The sequence below is a fragment of the Macrobrachium nipponense genome, chromosome 10 (genome assembly GCF_015104395.2).
Source record: "Macrobrachium nipponense isolate FS-2020 chromosome 10, ASM1510439v2, whole genome shotgun sequence".
Classification (NCBI taxonomy): Eukaryota; Metazoa; Arthropoda; class Malacostraca; order Decapoda; family Palaemonidae; genus Macrobrachium; species Macrobrachium nipponense.
The window spans coordinates 45,635,403-45,659,326 of NC_087204.1; the positions used below are offsets into that span (position 1 = coordinate 45,635,403).

Here is a 23,924-nt window from a genome sequence, read left to right on the forward strand (position 1 = left end):
GAATAAAGATCGCTGGAACCTGCCTGTGATTTGATAAAATGCGGACAAAAGGAGATTGTGTTTCGTGTGTGTTCGTGCGTGTAATTCCGAAGGGCTTTGCCAAGAATCCCTTTTATTGTGTTCTGGTCGCAGTCTCACTTGTTAACAACCGGTCTCCAGCGTCAGAAGTGCAGGAGAAGGAACACAATAAAAGCATCGTAAGCATCACGGTGATTTACAGCCTTGTTGAGAAGGGCATAAACCCATTGCATATTCCTTTGACCTCTATGGTGTCTTAAAACCCCTCTTGGGGGTCGAAAGGGTTGAATTATATGGGCTCTTTAACTCGGCAAGGGGTTTCAGCCAGGTGTTAAAATTGTTGTGTTATCTCTCTCTCTCTCTCTCTCTCTCTCTCTCTCTCTCTCTCTCTCTCTCTCTCTCATAACTTTATATAAGAACTAAAACGTATTGATATTTTTTCTCCTCGTCAGTTAGAATAGAGAATGACCATCTCCCGACAATTAAAGAGTGTTAGACATGATTTCATTCAAATTTACGAAGTTGTATTTTTTTTATCTCAAAATTTTTTTTACCCCTAATTTTTTTTTATATTCCTTGAATATCGGAGGAAATGTGTCTGCCTACTTTGTTCACATTAATTAGAGGACAAACTTCCTTGAATGTTAGTGTCCTATAAGACTACTAGAAAGGTGCTAGAATATTTTCCATTCATCTTAAAGATTTTTTAATAATCATAGTGTGTATGTATGTATGTGTATATATATATATATATATATATATATATATATATATATATATATGTGTGTGTGTGTGTGTGTGTGTGTGTGTGTGTGTGTGTGTGTGGACTGGACACCAACATGCTCACAGATTCTAAACTAGGCTGAACTAATCTTAATTTTGTGCGCGTTTTCACGGCAGTCTTGGTCTCTTTTATCCCAATGAAAATGAAACGAAGAATCTAAGTTTTACTGTGTGTGTGGAGAGGAAGACAACTAACCTCCGAATGCTTAACATAGGACTCAGAAGTTCTGTCGTGTGGCAATGTGACGGTAAGAGAAAAAGCCAGAATATATTGTCCATCTGCTAAGAAGTGGATGTGGTGTTGATTCTGTAATCATACTTTTCATTTATACAAATATTAGAAGAATAATAGAAAAACCTAGGCTCATTAAATATCTATCCTTTTAAATAGTTAAATCTTTCCAGTCGATCATATATTTGATCTGTAATATTAAGACTAAACCTGCCTCGTGTTGCCACAGTTTCTCGTTCCTACAGCAGCCGTAACTGTTCTTTAGGTTAGGGACCATTTTTACCGTGTTTCTTGAGTCGTATGGATGTGCCAGTTTCTACGTTTCTCCCCGATATATATTATTATGTTCAAGATATAAAGTTTTGATTTCTCATCTAGTGTTTATTTGAAGTTTTCTGAAGGCACTCTGCAAACGAGCTGCTATTATGATTAATCTCGCCAACATAATTATCATTAGCGCTGGTAGTAGTAAAAGTATTCTCTCAATTTTACAAGTAGTATGTCCCACTGCAGGAGGTCAGATAGTTTTTGTTATTTTTTCTTTGATTTCTGTCCGCCCGGCGATTGTGTATTAATGCATGTTGTTGTGTAAGAGGGTATAGAAGGTTGGGTCTTCTTTATTGGGGGTGGGGCAAACAAAAGATTTCAGGGGACTTGCGCTTCTTTGTTATATTGCTAGAGAAAATTTGATTGGGAAAGTGAGTATGGAGTTGTGTCAACTGGTTCCAAAAGTTGGAAATACTACCTTCATCCTTTGATTTTGCAAATAGAAAATGTTGAACGGCTATAGGCCTATAATTCATCAATTTATTGTGCACTTTTTTTTAGTGGACTGTAAGCCCGCTGATGTAGGAATATTGGTAATCAAACAGGAAAACCGTAGATCTCGGCCGAATGACTGGTGAATGCAATTCGAGCTGGAGTAGGTCACCCGAAATATATATAACTTGATTCAATTTTGCTGTCATGATACCATAAATTCATAGAAGGCTTATAGGGTATAGCCAAAAGGTATCTTTAAAATCCAGTTCAGAGTGCATTGACTGTAAAACAGGAATCTGAACAGCATATCTCCTAATGAATGTGAATCAAAAGGATGTCTCGACTGGCGCTCTTATAAACACAAGCTACTTTTTTGTAATTCTAGCAAACTTTTTTTATTATTATTAATTAAGAGGCAGCAAGTTTTGTAACATGAGAAGCATCTGCCGCTCATTATCGTTCTGTCGAAGCGACGCAAAAGACTAAACGAGTCTCGCTCTCCAGAGACACGAATTAAACAAGGACAAACGGAGATGAAGTCGAATTTTTATGAGAATTCTTTGTAGCTGAGACTTAATGTGCTTGAGAAATTTCTCTCCCAAGTTTCTTTGCAACTTGATCCTTTGTGATTTCCATTGCTCCCTTGCATCTTCTCTATTCACTTTTTCATTGTCCAGTTTCCCGTGGATCTCTGCTCCCCTCACCGTTTGTCTAGTCCGCTGTAGCTCTATTACTAATTGTTTTCCTTGGATTTTGTCTTCGAACCCATTTTTAGTTTTCTTTATAAGAAAACTATTTAGATGGTTCTGTCCATCCGCCCTCACATCTTAAAAACTACTGAGGGTAGAGAGGTGCAAATTGTTGGGTTGATCATCCATCCTCCAATCATCAAACATAACAAATTGCAGCCCTCTAGCCTTAGTTTATATTTTATTCAAGGTTAAAGTTAGCCATAATAGTGCGTCGGCAACTATATAGGACAGGCCACCACCTGGCCGTGGTTAAAAGTTTCATGGGACGCGGCTTGTACAGCATTATACTGAGACCACCGAAATATAGATATGTTTTCGGTGGCGTTGATTATACGATGCATAGAAAACTCTATTGCACCGAGGAAACTTCGGCGGATTTTTTTTTTTTTTTTTTTTGCAACGAAACTGTCAATTACTCAGACAATTATTATTCTGCCCGCTTATGACTACATGCTTACCAGTCCCATATATCTTCTGTTGCTCATTTCATTTTTTTTTTCTTTTTGTTCCTGTTTACCCTAAGTTTTATCTGTGCCCTTTTTGTGGATGTTAATTATTTAAGAGTAGATATGGAAATTTATCTGCGAATTGAACTAGTGCAATCCACAGCTCTATTCCACTTTTTACTGTACAGGCTCATGAAATTATTCACAAAATTTTCTCTGTCTATTATTTGCCCATTTTACTAGTTCTGCTTTTTCCGTGTAATTCTCGGTGCTTGTTATTCATTCTCTCTTGTAATCCTAGATTTCAATCCTCGTGTGTGTGTGTGTGTGATTGAGGATCTGTTTGCTATTTGCTGTTCGTGTATCTTCTCTTCAATTGTTTTGTCTAAGCCTCTCTGCTCTCTTCACTACTTCCATTTAATTAACTCATCTCTCCTCAGCCTATTCTTAAGACATTTTTTTTTTTTCCATCTCCGGTCCCACAGTCAATGTATCGTCCTGCATTCGTTCCTTACTTACAGCAACATCGTTCTTCTTCCTTCAGTCACATAATATATATAGTATATATATATATATATATATATATATATATATATATATATATATATATATATATATATAAAGAGAGAGAGAGAGAGAGAGAGATATCCTTCCCTCGACTCGACGCTATCTAGTCCTTTCATATGTTTTCATTTCTTTATAATCTCCACTTGGCTTTATTATAAACCCCTCTCTGTCATTTATTCATCTAATGGTTGTGTAAGACTCCATATTCCCTTGGTTTCCCTTTATCCCTCACATCGAGTGCATCGTTTCTGTCCTACGAGTCGATTCTCTTGTAAAGTCAGATTCCTCTCCTCTAAATGAGTTTGAAACACTCTCTTAGTGCGCCTTATCTCTTCCCATCCTCTTTCCGTTAAGCAGTTGCATTCCGTTGGTGTTTACTGAAGCTTATTTTATATTTACGCTAATTGTGCTAAAGCAAGAACAGCTCCCTTTCATTTTAGACTTCTCCACGTGGCGTACTTAGACACCTGCTACTTTTCTAGGGGCTAAGGATTTGGTTGTACGCATGTCCGACCGCTTTCAGTGAGAAAAGGCGAAACCTAGTGATCGTTGGGGCACGGCTGGAGGCAACGACCGCTGGAACTGCTGCAAGTTGCCAGATTTTGATAGATATTCTATTATTTCGTGATGATTATTAATAACCAGCAATATTTTAATGTGCTTCCCGTTGTTACTCTGAAAGTTAGATTAAACAGTTCTTCTACGATGTTTATGTTTATTCAAAATAGCATACAGGTAAACGCGAGCCATCGTAGAATATTATGGTAGGTGGCAATAGCGTTGCCTGTACTCGACTCCCGTAACCTTGGTCGTCCTTGCCCGTCATGATGCCAACTTTTGCTTTTACTATTTTTATTTATTGTTTTTTATTTTTTTTTATTACACGGGGATTTGGCTGAGCGCTGGAATCGTGAATCATCAAGCCAAATCCTTTTCCAGTCGGTCATTTTTTAAAATCCCTCATGTAGATAAAGCTTATCCCCGCTCCGTTAGGAAGTTCGTTAAGAAGCATAATTCGAAATCGGTTCCATGAAATGGAAACGGCTCTGTGTTGCTGCTGCTGCTGCTGTCGTTGATCCACGCTTCTCTCCATCATGCCAGAATGCTCTTGCAGTCACGATTTAACGTTAATTATCGTTCTAAGTTTTTGTAAGTTGGTGTTTGATTTGCATTTATCCGTGAACGCGCTGGAGACGTGCATTCCTGGTTGCTTCCCTGATTTTTCATTAAGAAATCAAATTTATCAGTAAGCTGATTGGAAACTCATTTACTTTCTTCATAAGTAGAAGAAAGGGAGCTGTGGTTTTTATTTTACACAAAGATTGAAAAGGAAATGTCTAGAGTTGATTTGAAAGCAGCACGCATGCAATAGTAGAGGTGTTTAGTGTTTTGCATGCGAATGCGATGGTTTTGCTTAGCTATCATGAAATATTAACAGCCAAAATATGTTTCGAAAAATTTAACTCAACTAATACAACACAAACTTTTTATAGAAAACGTGTTGTCTGACGAGAAAGGGAGAAGACGTTCCCTCTTCGGTAACTTCGCCGGTTAATCAAGGAAGTATAGCTCTTGAGTTATTGGGGAAGATGAGTCGAAATAAATTCTCTTGACAGTCGGCTCTCGGCGTTCATGTTTTTTCCATTGTATCTCAATGAAGTCACGGAAATGATCGACGAAACTCGTGGCATACTAGAGGGAAGGGTCAGGACTATATGACCCCTCCAGATGACCCCTCGTTTCTCCCGTGCTTCGCGAAGGGAGATAAAAAACGATGGAGTCAGGAAAGGTCTAGCTACTTTCTCACCTTTACAAAGGCAAAGTTATTTTGACTGTTAATGATCTGGTTGTTGTTGTTTATTCTGTTACTCCTTTCGATTTTCGTCTTACTTGCCTATGTGATTTTATTGCCTACCCGTTTTCCGAAGTCGCTCCACTTTAGGAACAGGTAAGCAAGAAGGAATATACATAGTTTCACGAAATGCATTGCACAGTTATTCTCAGCTTATTTTTATCATACACAAAATTGTGCAAACCGAGTAAACATTGCAACTCCAAGTACATTCATTGCAAAACGAGGAAATTATCATATCTACTGGAATGTATGTGCAAGAGTTTACATAATCAAGCAGTCGGATGTGCTCAAGGAATCTTTGTAAGTCATTCCATAAAATAGTCGATTCGGTCTTGGTCACTGCCATGCCTGCTCCTCAGAACCTCCTTTCTTAAATGCGCGTTCATCGATTTCGCATGAGATATTTTAGATTTGTTTTTAATTTTAACCGACTTTGTTTCCAAAAAGTATTTTTATGGAATAATTTTTCCCATTGCCAAGCGGAATGAAAACAGAGATAGTTGATTAAACCTTCAGTATTTTTTGAAAATTAAGTTAACTGTAAGCCTTCCACTGTGACTTCTTTTTTTAAATATTATCTGCAGAAAAATAATAAATGGCTTATCATAGGTAAATTGCAAGCATTGGCACCGTCTTTCAATGTTTTTAATATATATGTTGTGGTAATTAAATTGAATGTTACTTATTTGTATATCAGACCAGGTACTGAAGGAACTTATGAGTTTTGTTTCATATACTTCTTAAACTCAACACATCATGAATCACTCGTTGATGATGTTCCAGACTGATGTGGAGGCACAATAATTGGAGACGTCAAATACGTTCTGGAAATATATGAGGCAACGGAACGGTAGGTGAAACCCATTGAAATGGTGCGACCTCTCACAGATTGAATTGACCTTGTATGATTATACTTGCAAGTTACAAATACTGTGTGATTGTTGAGCCTGATAGAAGCCTTGTACCTGCGTGTCTAACTTCTGCCATCAATTCTATTGACAGACAAATGTTGGATTTTTGTGTTATGATTTCCCTTGTGTAAGGTACGATTACGGTACCGAAATTGTGACAGAAAAGTCTATGTTTTGCAAAAAACTAAAATAGTGTTGAATGTGAAAAAAAATCATGATCTTTGTTGGTTTGCTAATGACGGCATATCGTAAAATTCATGGACTCTATCAAGGATTTCTTGTATGTCTTACCTACGGTGCGCCGTTACTGTGCTGGTGATAATTCATGAACAGTGGATTAGGAATTGTTTATTGACCGTGTACCTAGACCGCGTTCGCAGCTACTCTCACACACACGTGCTTTTGTACGTGTAGTAAACTTGATTAATCAAGCATCCGTAAACTGTTCAAATTTAAGTCTACGGGATGTACACTCCAGTTTAATTATCTTTAGGTATGACTACGATATTTTTCGAGTCATGTTAACTACTGATAAATATTAAATTGATTTCAATTTTTTATTCTGCTTCATTTCACTAGAATCTCGAGTAAAGAAGTTTTATTAAGAGTTGAGTGTGAGTATAGATTTTGTGCAGTTTTTCACATTTATTTAGAGCTCTGTCGACTGTATTCACTTTGTAGTATTTACTTTTAATCGTGGTCTCATACGACAAAATAATGTAATGAGCCTTTCTCTTTGTGGCATCCACACTAATATGTTAACCATATTGTTGGATGCGAATCGGTCATAAATTTTAATAATTTTGTCTTCTTTGTGGCAGAAGGTATTTGTTTCTTCAAAAAAGTAAAGTAACAAATACTAGAAATATTGGTGTATGCTTGTTGCTTAAAATTGTATTCTTAGAAGTTGATGAGAAATGTATGAACGTGGAAGTTGTGGGTAACGTTAGCTTCACATTATTGTGTCGATGCGCCTTATTTCGGCGTCGAGATTCTGAATTCTTCAAAGTTTTAATCGACAGATATCTAATTAATTATCACATTTATTTAATAATAATACCAAACTGGATTGCTTATTATAACTTAAGAGTGAATATAGATTTTTTTTATTCACTGGATGCCTTCAGAGTGTTGCCTGTCTCTTAGAAATTCCTTGTGACTTGAAAAAAAAAAATGATTTAGTAAGAAAAATAATCCTCTAGGCGTTTCTGCTACAATAATTCTTTTCCATTTTAGAGCAATGCTATATCCTTTAAGAATGAAATTATGAAAATGTTCATATTTCAAAAGTGCGTATATCTGAAATGGAAAATTCTCCATTTTTCATGCGACCTCTCTCCATTTCTTATTGTAAAACTGTAAAGGAACGGGTCACCTCATATGTAATAACTTGTAAACAAAATATTTTACCTTTACTTTCTTCTCTTCAAAGAGAAAGAATCCTACTCTAGTTTCAGCATTTCATTGGGATTTTCATGCTGTGAAGAGTTCCTCAGCTGCAAAGTAATGTCAAAGGCCAAATTGGAATTAGAAGGAGGGCTCTCTTCGTGATAATCTTCATTTTTGAGTTGCAAGAAAGCATCTTTTTTTTTCTTCCACGTATGTTAGGGCTAAGAAGGGCATACTCACCAAATTAAGCCCGACTATGGAAAGCAAACTGTTATCCTGCACTGCCAAGAATCAGAGGCAGGTGAAAGAACTCTGGAAACAAAAACGTATTGAAGCGAGTTTGGTGAGGAGGCACTTCAGCTTCAAGTAACTCTTGCCCTTGGAAATCTGAGAGAGCAGATATCCTTTGGAGCCTGCCTCTTGAGTGCCGCGGTGATAATGGATGTTGTTCATTCCTCACGGGTAATTTAAAACACTTATTCCGTAGTTTACGAAGCCATTTTCTGCCAAGTCTGCTGGTCGTTGGTAAACCGAAAAGCGTGCAAGGTACTGATGGCGCCTCGGTGCGGGAGGGGGGAAGGGAGAGCTCGGAAAAAGAATGACTTGGGTTTCAGTGATGGAGGGTCAGGATGACTCGGGATGGAAACTTGGTGGGGAGAGGAGGAGGATGGCAGTACGGTTTGTGCTTGCCAGATGGGGGAAGGGTGGAGGGAAAGACTGCTGCAAGCAGCAGCCCTTTCCTCTGACATCATCATGAACCCGATGACGTCAACCGCAACGAGAAGCCGATCGGTAGTAACAACTTATTACAGGTTATTGCATTTGACCCCCACATTACATCGCATCTTCCGTGATACTGTATTGCAATGTTACAAAAATCTCGTTGTTTAAAAGGGATTTGTTTCGGATGTAACGACTTTTCTGGCGTATCATTAACAAGCTGTTGTTCATAATTATGAAATAAAGTTCGGAGTAATTCACTCGGCATCTTATGATTATTTTCTTTTGTCGTTTATTATTTTTATTTATTTGATCACGAACAGAAGTAGGGAATGGTCGACCACCTCAGGGCATTCTGAAACTTGAAGAGGTTTCATCTGAGAAGAAACTATCCTCAGTTTCCTTAAAGGGGAACGGTCGTACGGAAAATGACTGTAATTATGCCTGTCTTCTCAGTTTCTCCGTATTATTTTGAAGTTGATGAAAATTAATGCATGGTTGATGATAAGCACATGTCAAGACGTAAGATGTTACTTTATTTCTAGTATTGTATATTATCATTACGTCTATACCTATAAGTTTTTGCATTTGTAAATGTCTGAAAATCCAGGTATCACCCACACTCTTGATTAAAAAAAAAAAAATAGCATTTTCTGAAGTTGGGGGAACAGTTAGTGTGGTGGAACGTTCCAGAATTTACAGATGAAAGACTGAAGGTGGTTCCTAATATTCGGACAGCACCTTTTGGATAAGGCTTCACAATTTTTCGTTCTACTACTAAAATTGTAAACTCATTCATTTGAAACAAAACGGAACGGTTATCAGCGTCATGGACAAGAGTCCATAGAATTCAGTGCCATTATTTGTAAAACAGAATATGTAAAATGGCCATAAAGATAGGTAACACTCACTGTGCTGCCAGGCACATTATAGCGGCTTTCATGTAACGTCAAATCACTTTAAAATAAATCTGTTTAATAGCTCTCAGAAGTGATGTACAAAGTCAGCCAATTTTACCGAAAAGAAGTATAATGATAACGTTTGAAATTAGATTCATAAGTTGATAGAACAGGCAATGTTGATACTGCTCTGTTCTCTGTTAGGAGAACGGTAAAAGTGAACTTCCTACGCAGTGAGGTTAACAAATTCTTCAGAGGAAAGGTAATATTAAGAGATAATAATATCCTGAACTTGATAAAAGTATAGCAAGGTGTCATATGACTTCATGTGAAGTTCTGAAATAATGGAGACACTGAAGGAACTTTAAATGTGAAAACCTTGACAAGTCTATTTGTAATTGAAAGACTACTTTCTTCAGAAGCAATTTGGTTGGACATTTACTTACAGATTTCTTCTACATTAAATTTACTATATTTAGAATGTAAATTTAAAATGTAATTTTCATATCTCTTTCGTGCAAATTTTCTTCACTAATTTTTTTTTTAACTAATCGCACACTGTTTTATGATTTATTGTTAAGAGCCCTCGTTATTTTGTGAGAAAACTCCATTCTCTAAGCAACTTCCTTTAAGTAATCTGTTCGGAATGTTTTGAAGACAAATTATCAAAAATGTCTAAGATTATAAGTGTCGTACTTTTTCCTTCCGTGGAATCTTGTTTTTTTTCTCTCTCTCTCTCCTCACTAATTAAGAAAAGACTTCGAAGTGTGGTTAGCTTTGTGATAAAAACGTCAGCTCATTAGTGCGATCTGTGTAACATTATCCCAAAATCTTTCTTTGTGAACTTAGTGATTTTGAGAGAGAGAGAGAGAGAATCATTAGTTAGGGCTCATCATTAAATACTGAGGTGCATCAGGGTGATTGGCCTATTCTTCCTCCAACTAGGGCCTTAGTTAGTTAAAGCCTGTAGCCTATTGACAGTTGAAGCATTGGAATTTCTGCTTCAATAGTACAGGTTCTGGCCTCAACAGTAGTCTGGTGGTAGATGCTGTGATAACACGAAGTTCATGCCTTCATTATGTTTAGGTGATAGATTTTAATTGGGAGGGTGTGCATGCAAGGCTTCTTCGATCTGCTTTTACCCTCTATTGTAAATGAATAGATTTTAATTGGGAGGGTGTGCATGCAAGGCTTCTTCGATCTGCTTTTACCCTCTCTTGTAAATGAATTACTCTTTATGGAAGAATGGTGTTAGGTGAAGGTAGCTTAATGAATATCATGAGCTTGTGTGGTAATTTCTATCATAGTTGTGTACTGTCTCTTTAGCTAGCCAATTGCTCCCAGTTGTTCCTTGTGTTGGATTTTTTTTTTTAAATGACCACTGATCTTACGAATGTCTGTTAAAAAGGAAGCAAGAAAATCAGTCGCAGTCTTTTTATTGCCATTATGAAGTGTAGTCCTCAAAGCTCTCTGCGAATATCATAGCATTCCCAGCGGTAACATTCTTGCACATGAAATGCATGCTGGCACGCCCAAATACCCGCCAGTGTTCGGACGTGGCCGTGAGTCTAATTAATGGTGACGGCTATAGTTTATTACCCTTCTTAAATTTGGCGTATTTGATTCTGGCTTCCAATAGCAGCCATTTTTACTACCTAAGGAGAACTTGCAGATTGAAGCTCAAGGATTCGGTCATATTTTTCTGTTGAGAGAACTGATTCAGGACCACAATGTTGTGTCAAATATAGCTATAGAGTAAAGCTTTAAAATGGTATCACTGTTGCAAGTTTATTGTTAATAAAATTAATTTGGGCATGAAGAAAACAACTGTTGACTTTTACCATTTTGTTATGTACAGTGATAATTTTACATTTCGTCAAGTCTTTAGGTGTGAAGTTGCATGCTCAGTACCATTTTTTCTTACCTCCTGCTGATGCTGGTACTTATGTACAATTGGGTTGACTGATGTGTTTCCAAGGTTTGGGGAATTCAATACTTGTAGGTTAGTTATGGCTTGATATTTGATACCATAAAAATGACATATGTAAAATAATTGAAGGCCAAATTTGTGTACGTATGTATGTATTTACACAGCATATTCAGCATAGCATGTTCTTCCATATAAAGTTTAAAGATAAAAATATTTAGATAATGAAAATGTTCACGTTAAAGGATGGTTGGTGATTTTTGCTCTCATTTCTGAACTCGTTTTGTGAGCGAATCTTCCTAAATGAACTCATAACTCTAAAATGCATGACATGCAATGATCTTGGGCGGTGGCTTTCGGCCTTTTATTGATGTTGGAGGGTTGCCTGACATTGCGGACACAAATTCTGATATTCACGACTCTCTCTCTCTCTCCTTCTCCTCCTCCTCTATTCTCTCTCTCTCTCTCTCTCTCTCTCTCTCTCTCTCTCTCTCTCTCTCTCTCTCTGCGAGAAAATTCCGCTCCGAAATGGCAGAACCATTCTCTGTATCTCTTCTCTGTCTTCCATTAATGGTAAGATATTTGCAAGGTCACAAAGTTTCGCCCTTACTTCTCTCGCGATTTTTCTAAAGTATCACAGATGGCTGACGCTGTTCCCTCCTCCTCCTCCTGCTCTTCTGATATTTTTCTGTTTTTTCATATGTATAATTCAGTGGTCTCTGTTCCCCGTGTTCACAGGGCGCCTACACTGGTCCAATCACGATTCCATGTGGCGCCCACGACCCCCCGTGTAAGTCTTTCCCCTCTTCTGGGCAGGTGTGTGGCGGGGGAAGGGGATAGTGACCTTCCCTTGGGTAGAGCAGTGCGTACGTTCACCCCCAATGGTGGTTGTAAAGCAGTCGGGTCAGAGGGTCTCTCTCTCTCTCTCTCTCTCTCTCTCTCTCTCTCATTTTATCAAGTATTCAGAAATTTCAGTCTTTTATCGTCTCTTACATTATGTTTACCGATTTTTTAACCTTAGACGTTTTTTTTCTCTCTCTCTCTCTCCTCTGTTTATTGTACACTCTTGTCCAATACACGAGCTTTAACTTTCTTAGATAATTCTCATGTATACAGTATTTTGCCTTTTAAAGACTTGCTATTACTTCCATCGGCACTTAGATTTTCGTTTTGTGTCGTGTATCGGCATGATGTTATGAGCATCAGATCGTCAGCTTTTGCTCTTACAGATATTTGATCGATTCCAAAGACTAGAAAGGTTGTGTTTGCCAGTCCGTATTTGCATTCTCCTGTAGGAGACCCCCTCCTCCTCGGATGTTCAGATTGTCCAATTGCTTGGTTTTTCTTCCTTCGCGGCCTTGTCTCATATTTCCTACAACCCTGTGATTTAAGGCATAATAGGCATAGTATTTTTTGTTCATTTTTCATAGGTAAATAAAATATTTTTAGTCATTGACCGGTTTGCTTTTATATTTGGTAATGCGTGTCGTAATTCTTGTGCAAGATGATCATTGTGCTTGACTTTGGTGTTCTTTCTGCTTCCTTATAAAGCGAGTTTCTATCTCATATCTTCTAGGAGTCCTGTGACATAAAGCCTTTCTTTCAGACTCATCAAATTTGATCAAATTCGTCTTTCATAAAAGGAATTTAATCGCATTCTTCTCTTTCAAATGACATATGATTAGGGTTCATATGAAATGCACTCATCACTGATAAATAAAGTCTGATGCATTTAAAATGAAAAGGGAACTTAAATAATGGTATGTTTAGAATGAAAATGTCTGTTTTCGATTTCCTAACATCGTTATTGTATCCTTGAGAGATAATGATTAGGGTACATTGGTATGCAGATGTGTTTTGAACGCAAAACATTCTCTTTTTAGTTTTCTTGAATTAATGAGGGCTTAAAATTTATTACCATGCAGTCTTAAACCAATGGTTCATCATCCTTGTTGTGGGATTTAGTTGTTAACTTTGCGGAATAATTTGAAACGAAGTGCAAGAATGGCCCAGCTCTTTTCAATTGGACGCTATTGTAGCAAATAAAGGATTAAATCATGGACTACATGGAAATCCCAAGCCAAATATTGATTTTGCCGTATAGTTTCTTAATATCGGCAGCATTAAATTTCGTAAGAGTGCCTAGTCCCCTCTCTCTGTTTTGACCTTCCTTTAGGAGAATGAAGATTCGCTATTTTTTTTTTTTTCTCTCTTTTTTTAAGATGTGTCATTGCTTTGGAACCATAACATAATGGTAGGACGATTTAAGGGCTGGTATTTTTAACTCGTGCATTTTCAAGTAACTGCCATTGCCATTGCTTAATTACCTGTTAAAACTATGATCATCGCTCGTACGCATTTTTCTGGACATTATCCCCTGAAGATGTTTGGGAGGAACTTTTAGATATAATGTTTTGAGCCTTTAAGCTGCGGTTGGAATAGTTCTTAAGACGAGATGCCAGGAATGCCATTTTGATGTCAAAACTGTCTACGTAAGTGTATGTGGGTGCGTGTTAATGCTCGTGCGCTCGCGTGTGTAACCTCGCTCCAGCTGATATAAGGTTTCCTACAGGAATCTCTCGTTCTTCTCTTGTCCGGCCAGAAGCATTTCTTGGAGTTCGCTGTGCTACTCTCAGTGCCACCTCAGTCCTTTTTTCATCTTCCGGTATAGTGGCCACCGGACGTAATGCATAGTCTCTCTCTCTCTCTCTCTCCTCTCTCTCTCTCTCTCTCTCTCTCTGTAAATATAATATTGTTAACGCTTTTTGTGTAAGGAAGTCATGATTAACATGCATATATATCTAAACGATCCTGAATAAGTGAATACATAAGCGTATATAAAATGCATATAGAATGTAATTGTTCACCGTTTTCATGACTCGCGTGCTGTACTACGTACCTGTCAGGATTCCTTTCTGCTTGCCAGGAATTTTAATGTACGTAGAGTAGTGGAATAATTCAGGGGTGAAGTTCACGTAATAGTATGGTTTTTTGGTTAGAGAGCCCGTCGCGAGGAACTTTGCCTTGGTCATCATCTTGCAGGGTTAAAATATCCAAGATTAGGTAACTGTTGCTCAACTTTTTTCTCTCTCTTATTTTTCTCCCTCTCTGTTTTGTGCCTTTATTTTTCTTATTACCGGACCGAAAAGATTTTACCTTTTATTTACTTTATTGTTGATGCTTTATAGAAACAGGAATATTTATTGACACATTGATGTGTGTGTTATATATGTATTGTAATACAGTATTTGCATGGTTGTTTAGCATTGCATTTTTCCTATTTGCTTCTCTTTATTGTGACTTATTGGCAGTGACTTATTGGCATTGCCTACTGCACCAGGCTTATCCAGAAAAAAATCTTACTTATCTCCATAGATACTTCTTGTGTATGAACATTTTTAGTATGTCTGTTTAGTTTGTAAATAGATGCGGTTTTTTTGTGTTTGTACAGCGCCGAGACACACATGCATTTTTGTCATGCCTGTACGCAAGAATTATATAAAACAAAAATAAACTTAACATTATGATGGCAGAAAAATTATGCTCCGACGATTGGTTGTTCCTAATTTTCTAGAAGTAGTGACTATTGGAGGTTAAATCTTCGATTTATAAATCTATGAAGTAGTATCTGGCTGAGAATGACGAAAAGCCAGTGTAAGAACACTGAACCCTCTAGCGTTGTGACACACACACACACACACCAAAAGAAAAAAATCGAAAATGTGTATAAGTTCGGTTTAAGTAGCGTTTATTACTGTAGACTTTTTTAGTCTCTGTCAATAATTGGTCAGTAACATTAGCCTTATAATTTACATATGCTTTTTCTCAGGGGCTAAATCCTGACATTCTTTTCAGCTAATCATCTGAACATTTTGAAAGTAACAGCGGCTATCTGAATAATTTTACTTTCTCTTTTTTTCAGGTAAGGCCAGATCATATGGACATTGGTGCCACAGGAAAACATGTGCGGCGAATGGATTGTTCGTAGTGTATGTATGCCATTGTTCTTTTGTATTAGTAGTCATATTTATAGTCGACTGCTCGCTGAAACTTGAGTAATGATGTCATGAGAATGCTGTATCTACGTTGTTACAAAATTACCGTATCTATTGCAGTACCAGAGAGTTGTCTTATTAATCACTGATGAATTTAGCAACCTCACTGTTGTCTTTTCTTGTTATCAGAAAAAATAAATGTTCTCATTCGAGAGAGAATTAGTTCATGTTATCAAGATTTGTTGTTCGGCGAGTAAAAGTTTTTTTTTTTCGAATTTTAATTTTTTCTGACAGTTTTTAACCTCACCTACAATGCTTGAAATATTGCCTATATATCTTATGGAAACGTAGCCAGATCGTGTTATCACAACGACCATAATAAGATGGTTTTTAAACTTAGTTGCAAATAAGCGTTTTATACATCATCTTGCAAATAAGTGTTATCAGTCCGGCGCAAAAGGGGTAGTGTAAGATGGCATCTTTGTCAAAGAATGAATATTTAAAAGTGAAAAGGGCCAATCATAGTTACATAGTTTTGATACCAGTTATCACCGAGGGATGGTGTTGGCTAGTGACTGGCTGTATTACGTGGAAATATTCTCTCTCTCTCTCTCTCTCTCTTCTCTCTCTCTCTCTCTCTAGCGACTGGCTGTATTACGTGGAAATACTCTCTCTCTCTCTCTCTCTCTCTCTCTCTCTCTCTCTCTCTCTAGTAGCCATCTTGCTTGGTGAGACGTTCCCGCGTGAAATCAGATTAATCAACAGATATCACAAGTTTAACATACGACTAGAATTTGAGAAATATCTAGAAGTGTTCGTGAACTATCGGTGATAAGATTAGTGTGAAAATAGTAGGATAAAGCGTCTTCTAAGTTAGTTTATCAAGTGGAATACTGTAAATCAGAACAAGATGGCAGTAAGTTCCAACTGCGGGAAGAGATGGCGTAATTTAGCGTGTTTAGCAGATTCGCAATACGATGAGGTAGCAGGAAGGGAACTGGCATTTCTCATCTATGAAATCAGCAACAGTCCTAACCAAAAAGATACAAAAGCATTCATAGATATATTAGAAGGATATAATCCTTCAAACTGGAACAAATCTAATGAAAACATCTTGAAAATAATTGAAGAAGTTCCAAATAAAATCCAAGTGGTCAAGAGACTCATAAAGAAAATATACATAAACCAACATATTCCGACAAAGAAAATGAATAAGGTGAATCTTGTGAATATCCTAATTGACGCATTAGGAAAAAGAATGCCAAAAGCATGCAAACTGTGTAAGAAGGTTGGTATAGCATAGTCAATCCACAAAAACCTAATCAGAAAATGTGCTGCATGCAACATTCCGACCATCCACAGTGTGCTGAGGTAATACAAGATATGAGGAAAAGATACAAGAATTTTTTGTTCAACATGTCTATCATGGATAGACAATGTTATTAAATCAAGATTGAATGTACAAATAGTTGAGGATGAAGAAGAAGAGGAAGAAGAAAAAGAAGAAGAAGAAGAAGAAGAGGAAAACGGAAGAGAAGTAAACAAAAATGAAATGACAGAAAAAAATAAGGAAAACAAAGAACAAGATAAAAGTATGGATGCAGAGATACTCATTGATACTACATATGAGGCAATAAAGCAGCATACCTACAGAAGAAAATAAATTTACGATAATGGCAACAGAAAAAGCCAAATCCCGAAGAGGCTCTACCCAGATCTACACAATGACGGGAAAGAGGAAAAAATAGACAAGAAAGACAAAATCTGCAACCTTTTGAAAAGAGGGAATTGCAGATTTGGAGAAAGATGTTACTACAAACATCCTAAGGTATGTCACAACTATGAAATATATGGTAAATGTGCATACCTAGATGGATATGGGGATGATTGCAGAGATCTGCATCCAAAAATATGCAAAAACCTAAAAGAAGGAAAAGGATGTAAGTTCGACAAAAAAATGCAAATATATGCACCCAGTAGCCATGAATCATAATCAAATAAATAACCAACCAAGTAATAAAATCCAAAATAAGAAAGAAACAAATAAAGAGAGAAATCAAGAATATCAGGTAAAAGAGAAAAGCAAACCACCAATGAGATATGCAGAGATGTCAGCAAAAATTTCAATGCATCAGCTCCAAAATTCTACTCAAGGGATAATAAACTGTATTTATTATGCAAGAGGATATTGCAGAAACGGAGAAAATTGCAGATTCAGACACAAAATGAATAATTATGATGAAGGAAGATCAAATATTATGGAAAAGTTGGATTTTTTAATGTCAATTTTCTGGAAATGAAAAAAAGAACAACATACCAGAACAGGAAAGAGACATGGGAAAATCCTTATTACTACCAATATTAAATGAAGGAGAAAACACGCAAACCATCATAGTGATGAATGCGCTGGGTTTAGTTACGAGTAACTCAAAAAGAAAAATAGAGTACTTAGAAGAACTAACCCAAATTGAAAAGAAAATAGATATAATGAATATAAGTGAAACCTGGTATTCCCAAGAGACGGGAATGATGATCAAATAAAAGGGTTCCAAACTTATAGATCAGATAGAAAAAATAGGAATCAAGGGGGAAACCGCAATATATGGGAAAGACAAAAAACAAGGAAAAAATATATGAGAAATATAGTAACTCAGAATGTGAACTAATAGCGGTAGAATTTGAATCTGAAAAATTAATGAACATAGTAATATATAGACCTCCATAATACTAAAGAGTTTGACTTAATAATTGAAAATTGGATGATATATGTAGAAATCACAAGGACTGGGGACTATTCTCCTATTCTGGTTGACTTCAACTTTCCTTTCGTAGAATGGAAAGAACGAATCGGAGATGTGGATGTACTTATACATATAAAAAAGAGAGTAATAGTAGTGCAGAAGATAAAAGGCAATTCGAAAAGCTATTAGATATGCTACTAGAATACAACATTCAACAAATAAATCACCTGCCAACAAGAAAGGAAAATACTTTAGACCTAGTATTTGTGAACGAGGTGAATTATGTTAAAGAAATAATAGTTTATAATGCGAGTATTTCAGACCATAATGTCATAGAATTAACAGTTCATTCCAAAAGCAAGTGAAAAACAGAGATAAGCAAGAAATGAAAAAGTGGGAAGGATATGGAAAATACAACTTCTACAGTAAAAATATAAAATGGTCAGAAATAAATGAAGAATTAAACAAAGATTGGATAACATTTTCGTAAGCGATGACATAAGGGTAAATACGGAGATATTATATAAAATATTAGAGAAAATAGTGGATAAATATATACCGAAGAAGAAAAGTAAACATCATTCATGCATACCAAGAGACAGAAGGATCTTGTTCCAGAAAATCAGAAAGTGGAAAAAAGGTCTTGCAAAAGAAAAAAATGCATGGAAAGTTATAGAACTAAAAAGTAAGATAGAAAATGCAGAAACAAAAGATATACAATCAAAAGAAAATGAAAAACGGGAATTGGAAGAAAAAAACCCTATTAAATATCAAGCAAAACCCCAAAACTATTATACTCTATGCGAAGAAGATGAATAAAAGAAGAATAGAAATAGGCCCTCTGAGAATTGAAGGGAGATTAACGAATGAAAAAAAGGAAATTTGCAACATACTGGCAGACGATATAAGAGAGAATTCACCCCTAGAATAGATAATGAAGATAATGATATAGAAGTAAGGGACGAAAATAGTGAATATTTAGCTGACATAGAAATTAATGAAGCTGATATTGTGCAGGCAATTAATGAAATTAAAAATGGAGCTGCTGCAGGGCCTGATGGAATCCCTGCTATTTTGTTAAAGAAAGTAGTTCATTCTATCGCAAAGCCACTTGCAATATTATTAAGACAAAGTGAGTATACAGGCAAGATTTATGATGAGCACAAATTAGCATATATCACCCCTACTTTCAAAAGTGGATCAAGACTTGAGGCAAGTAATTATAGGCCTGTGAGTCTAACATCACATATTATGAAAGTGTATGAAAGGGTAATGAAGAAAAATATTATGAAACATTTAATAAAAAATAATTTGTTTAATATAGGAACACACGGTTTCGTACCCGGAAAAAGTACACAAACCCAACTGTTAGTCCACCGTGAGGAACATATTCAAAAATATGAAAAGCGGAAATGAAACAGATGTGGTTTATCTAGACTTTGCAAAAGCTTTTGACAAAGTAGACCATAATATAATTAGCAAAGAAAATTAGAAAACACAATATCGTAGATAAAATAGGAAGATGGTTAAAAGAATTTTTACACAACAGAAAAACAGATAGTTATTGCAAACGATGAGAAATCGGATGAAACCAAGGTAATATCCGGTGTGCCACAAGGTTACGTGGTTTTAGCTGCAATACTGTTTGTTATTATGATTGAAGACATAGACAGTAATGTTAAGGATTCGGTAGTGAGTAGTTTCGCTGATGACACAAGAATAAGTAGAGAAAGTACTTGTGATGAGATAGGAAACGCTCTACAAAGAGACCTTAACAAAGTATATGATTGGGCAGAGGAAAATAGGATGGTATTTAACTCTGATAAATTTGAATCAATAAATTATGGCGACAGAGAAGGAAAGCTATATGCATATAGGGGACCTATCAATGAGGACAATCACAAATAAGGAAGCAGTTAAAGACCTTGGTGTGATGATGAATAGGAACATGTTATGCAATGATCAAATAGCAATTCTTTTGGCAAAATGTAAAGCAAAAAAACAATGGGAATGTTGTTACGGCACTTCAACAAAACAAGAAAAGCTGCAACACATGATTATGCTTTATAAAACATATGTTCGTAGTCCACTTGAATATTGCAATATGATATGGTACCCACACTATCAAAAGGATATTGCACAAATAGAGAGTGTACAAAGGTCCTTTACAGCTAGAATAGAAGAAGTTAAGGACCTTGACTACTGGGAAAGACTACAATCATTAAAATTATATAGTCTAGAAAGGAGAAGAGAACGCTACATGATAATTCAGGCATGGAAACAGATAGAAGGAATAACAGAAAATATCATGGAACTAAAAATATCAGAAAGAGCAAGCAGAGGTAGATTAATAGTGCCCAAAACAATACCAGGAAAAATAAGGAAAGCACACAGGACATTAATCCACTACGCACCAGCATCGATAATGCAGCGTCTATTCAATGCGTTGCCAGCTCATCTGAGGAATATATCAGGAGTGAGCGTAGATGTGTTTAAGAATAAGCTCGACAAATATCTAAACTGCATCCCAGACCATCCAAGATTGGAAGATGCAAAATATACCGGAAGATGTACTAGCAACTCTCTGGTAGACATTAGAGGTGCCTCACACTGAGGGACCTGGGGCAACCCGAACGAACTGTAAGGTCTGTAAGGTAAGGTCTCACTCTCTCTCTCTCTCTCTCTCTCTTGTATTGGATATTTAGTTCACAAGTACAGTATTTTAAAAGGCAGTTTTGAAAAACAAACAAATTTGTGTATAGATTTTATGCATTGCCCTGTGAATTATATGTACAATATATTTGTAATTGAACTGGTTTTAATTTGTATATTTTCGTACCAGCGTTGTTGTATGTAAAAAGAATATTATATTATTTACCTTATCCTGTGAATCTTTTGAGAGAGTCTTGTCAGTTATAAAAGCTTTACCTTGAACTGCTAAGTATTAACAGTATTAATTTTTAGACTGCATATAGCACGACCTCATTCTCGAGAGTGACATAACGTACTGTACTTTCTTGGAGAGTGTAACAGTGCTAAGTTCTTGTGTATATGCTTCTAAGGCCTAAGCCTATTCTGTGGTAAAGTTTGTTATGAAAACGTCTTTTTCTCTGGATACTTCTCCTTGAACGAGTTTGTATGTATTCTGTCAGTTGTGAAAGGTCATGACACTCCTTGATGCTGTAATGTTAGAGGTTCCTTGGTCTCGGTGTTGCTGAGAAGGTTTTGAGTTCATTTTGTATGTTTGCTTATTTGGTATTATATTTTGTTTAATGAAAGCCCTTTGCGTCATTTAGCCTTACATGAATTTTTGAAAATTATTTTTGTTTAGATGATTAAGACATCTTTTGACAACTTTATATACTCTTATTTTAAATGTTTTCGTCTTTTTCCTAAATAAGAATGCTGGTAGCATTCTTAAATCAGTGTGTTTTATTTGTATTCTCTCTCTCTCTCTCTCTCTCTCTCGAAATCTGGAGAGGGGGTTCCATTTTCATATTTTTGGGATACCTTTGAAATTCTGCTTGTTAGTTCTCTTTTCCTTCTTTTTCGTGCATGTGCGGTTATGTGTACATGCTTGCAACTCGTGTTTTCCTATCCTTGGGTGGTAAGGAAGCTCCTGGTGCGCTGGAAACGTCATATATTCACATGCATGCCTTACGATAAAAGCAGAGCTTCGTTCGCTCTATTCTCGTTTAGCAAACCGGAAGTTTAGTTATCTTAGCATTATTTGCTTCTTTTATTCGTATTCATTTTCATTACTTGCACCTTTTGATACAGTTCAAGTTTCCTATCCGTACTGAGCTGTTACGTATTTTGAATGTCCGTTTTAGTAAATTATGTTAACTTTTTATATTGTTTCATCATACTTGTTTGGAGTGAGTTCTTACGGTGAGGAGAGAAAGTAGGCGAACACCCAAACCTTTAGGAAAACGCATTTTCCCCCCCATCTCTGTCTCCTTGGTACACATTGATGATTGGGTCCGCATGCAGAAAAATTTGAGGTAATTCGTTACACCAATTTCTTTGGTTCTTCTTTCCCTCCTTTGGTACTATCTTTAGCCTCTGACATAGTCAGTTTTCATCGAATATGATTTCACCAATGTGTAATTATACAGTTATCTGTAGCCGAACCCCGCGTTTCTTTTAAAGAATTATGCTCTCTCTCTCTCTCTCTCTCTCTCTCTCTCTCTCTCTCTCTCTCTCTCTCTCTCTCTCTCAGATATTTTTAATGAGGATGGACGGTAAATTGAATAACTTTGTGATATTGTAGTATGACACAGTTATGAGAGTTTAATATTTAAACTGGTTTAATTTTATCTGATTTAATTTTATCTGCTCATATTTTTGCTTTTTTATATTCTTGAAAATAATGTAAATATTCGTAATTTTTTTTTTAGTTAAGTATCATACAATAGATAACTTGTCTCCAGATTTTTTTTTTATAGAGATGTTCCTCGCAATGCAATTTTTTTCCGTATTAAAAGAGTTACAAAGTACGATTTTTCTTTTTCGTTTTTATTTCGCATATAATCAAAACAAATTTTGAAAGTTCGTTGAGCAATGTTGGAGTGCTTTAGTTTTTTATTACCTTGAATTTTATACAGAAAATTTTTCTTAAAAATTATTGTTATACGTCAGTGCCTAATGGCTTGCAGTGACATTTATTTTGATTCTGTATACGGACATACAAAACCAACGTGTAGAAGTGTGTGTGTGTGTGTGTGTGTGTGTGTGTGTGTGTGTGTATGAATGCGCGTGCGTGTCTGTCTGTCTGTAGGTAACTTTTGGCATTAAAACGTGGTTTGCATGCAGGCAACTATTCATAAGAATTTTTAGCTGCCGTCGTAAATCTAAGGATTTATCAGCGAGCAGTTGAGGGCTTTGCTCTTTTTCATTCCGAAGGATTTAAAAAGGAAATAAGAAAGGGGAAAAGATCTTTTGCAGGCACCTTTTAACCTCCAATCCTTCCATCATCTTTGGAACATTTTGCCTTTTTTGAAGGTGACTTCAATCTTCATTCAAGCCTTCTCGGTCACGATTCAGTCATCTGAATGAACACTCCGTAGCTCTTAAGTCTTAAATGGAGGCTGCGAAGTCTATAAGTCTTAATCGTTCCGATTGTTTACTGACGAAACCTATCATTCGATGAAGGGCGTTAGCCTTAAAAAGGGAGTCGGTCGCCATCTTTTCTCTTTTTATAGAGTGCTAGAATCTGATTTCTCTCTCTCTCTCTCTCTCTCTCTCTCTCTCTCTCTCTCTCTCTCTCTCCCCGTTTGTTCGCAATTTTGATTATTCTTATCTATTTTATTTAGCGTTTGCAAGGTAATAACTTTCCATTTTTCAGTTTGTTACTAGTGCTTTTAGTATTATTATTATTATTATTATTATTATTATTATTATTATTATTATTATTAAATCCTTACCATCGTGCTATTGTAATTTTTGTTGCTACTGTCATTATTTCCTCATATCATCGGTCCTCATGATGGGAAGGCTTTTCAAATATACGTTATGCTTTGTAATTCTCTTGAGTGTTCGTCGCACTTGATCGAGGACCGGTTTTCCATGAAAATCACATAAATCCAAACCTGCATAGATTTGATCGTGTTACCACCGCTGTTCGGAGCGAGGGTTTGGGACATCCATGTTTTTGGATTGCATGCTTTTAAACAGAAATACTTTTGTTTATTAGTTTTATCCCAATTTGTCAAAGTCAAATATGACATCATTAACCATTTTTATTTATTGAAACATCTATTATATCTGTATCTTCATTAGGATATTAATGTCAGAACACCTGACATGCTCTGATTTAATTTCTAAAATGTTTGTGCACCTGCAGAAACTTATTTGCACTACAATTAACAGAATTAGTATATCATTATTTAATAATTGTTTGAACTTGGGATGAGAGCATTTTACTC

General features: G+C 36.2%; 1 protein-coding gene across 7 annotated transcripts in view; it reads left to right on the forward strand.

The window, feature by feature from the left end:
- LOC135223602 (mucin-2-like) overlaps positions 1–23,924 on the forward strand; it is a 1,092,597-nt gene that overhangs the window by 697,666 nt on the left and 371,007 nt on the right. The window lies entirely within an intron of this gene.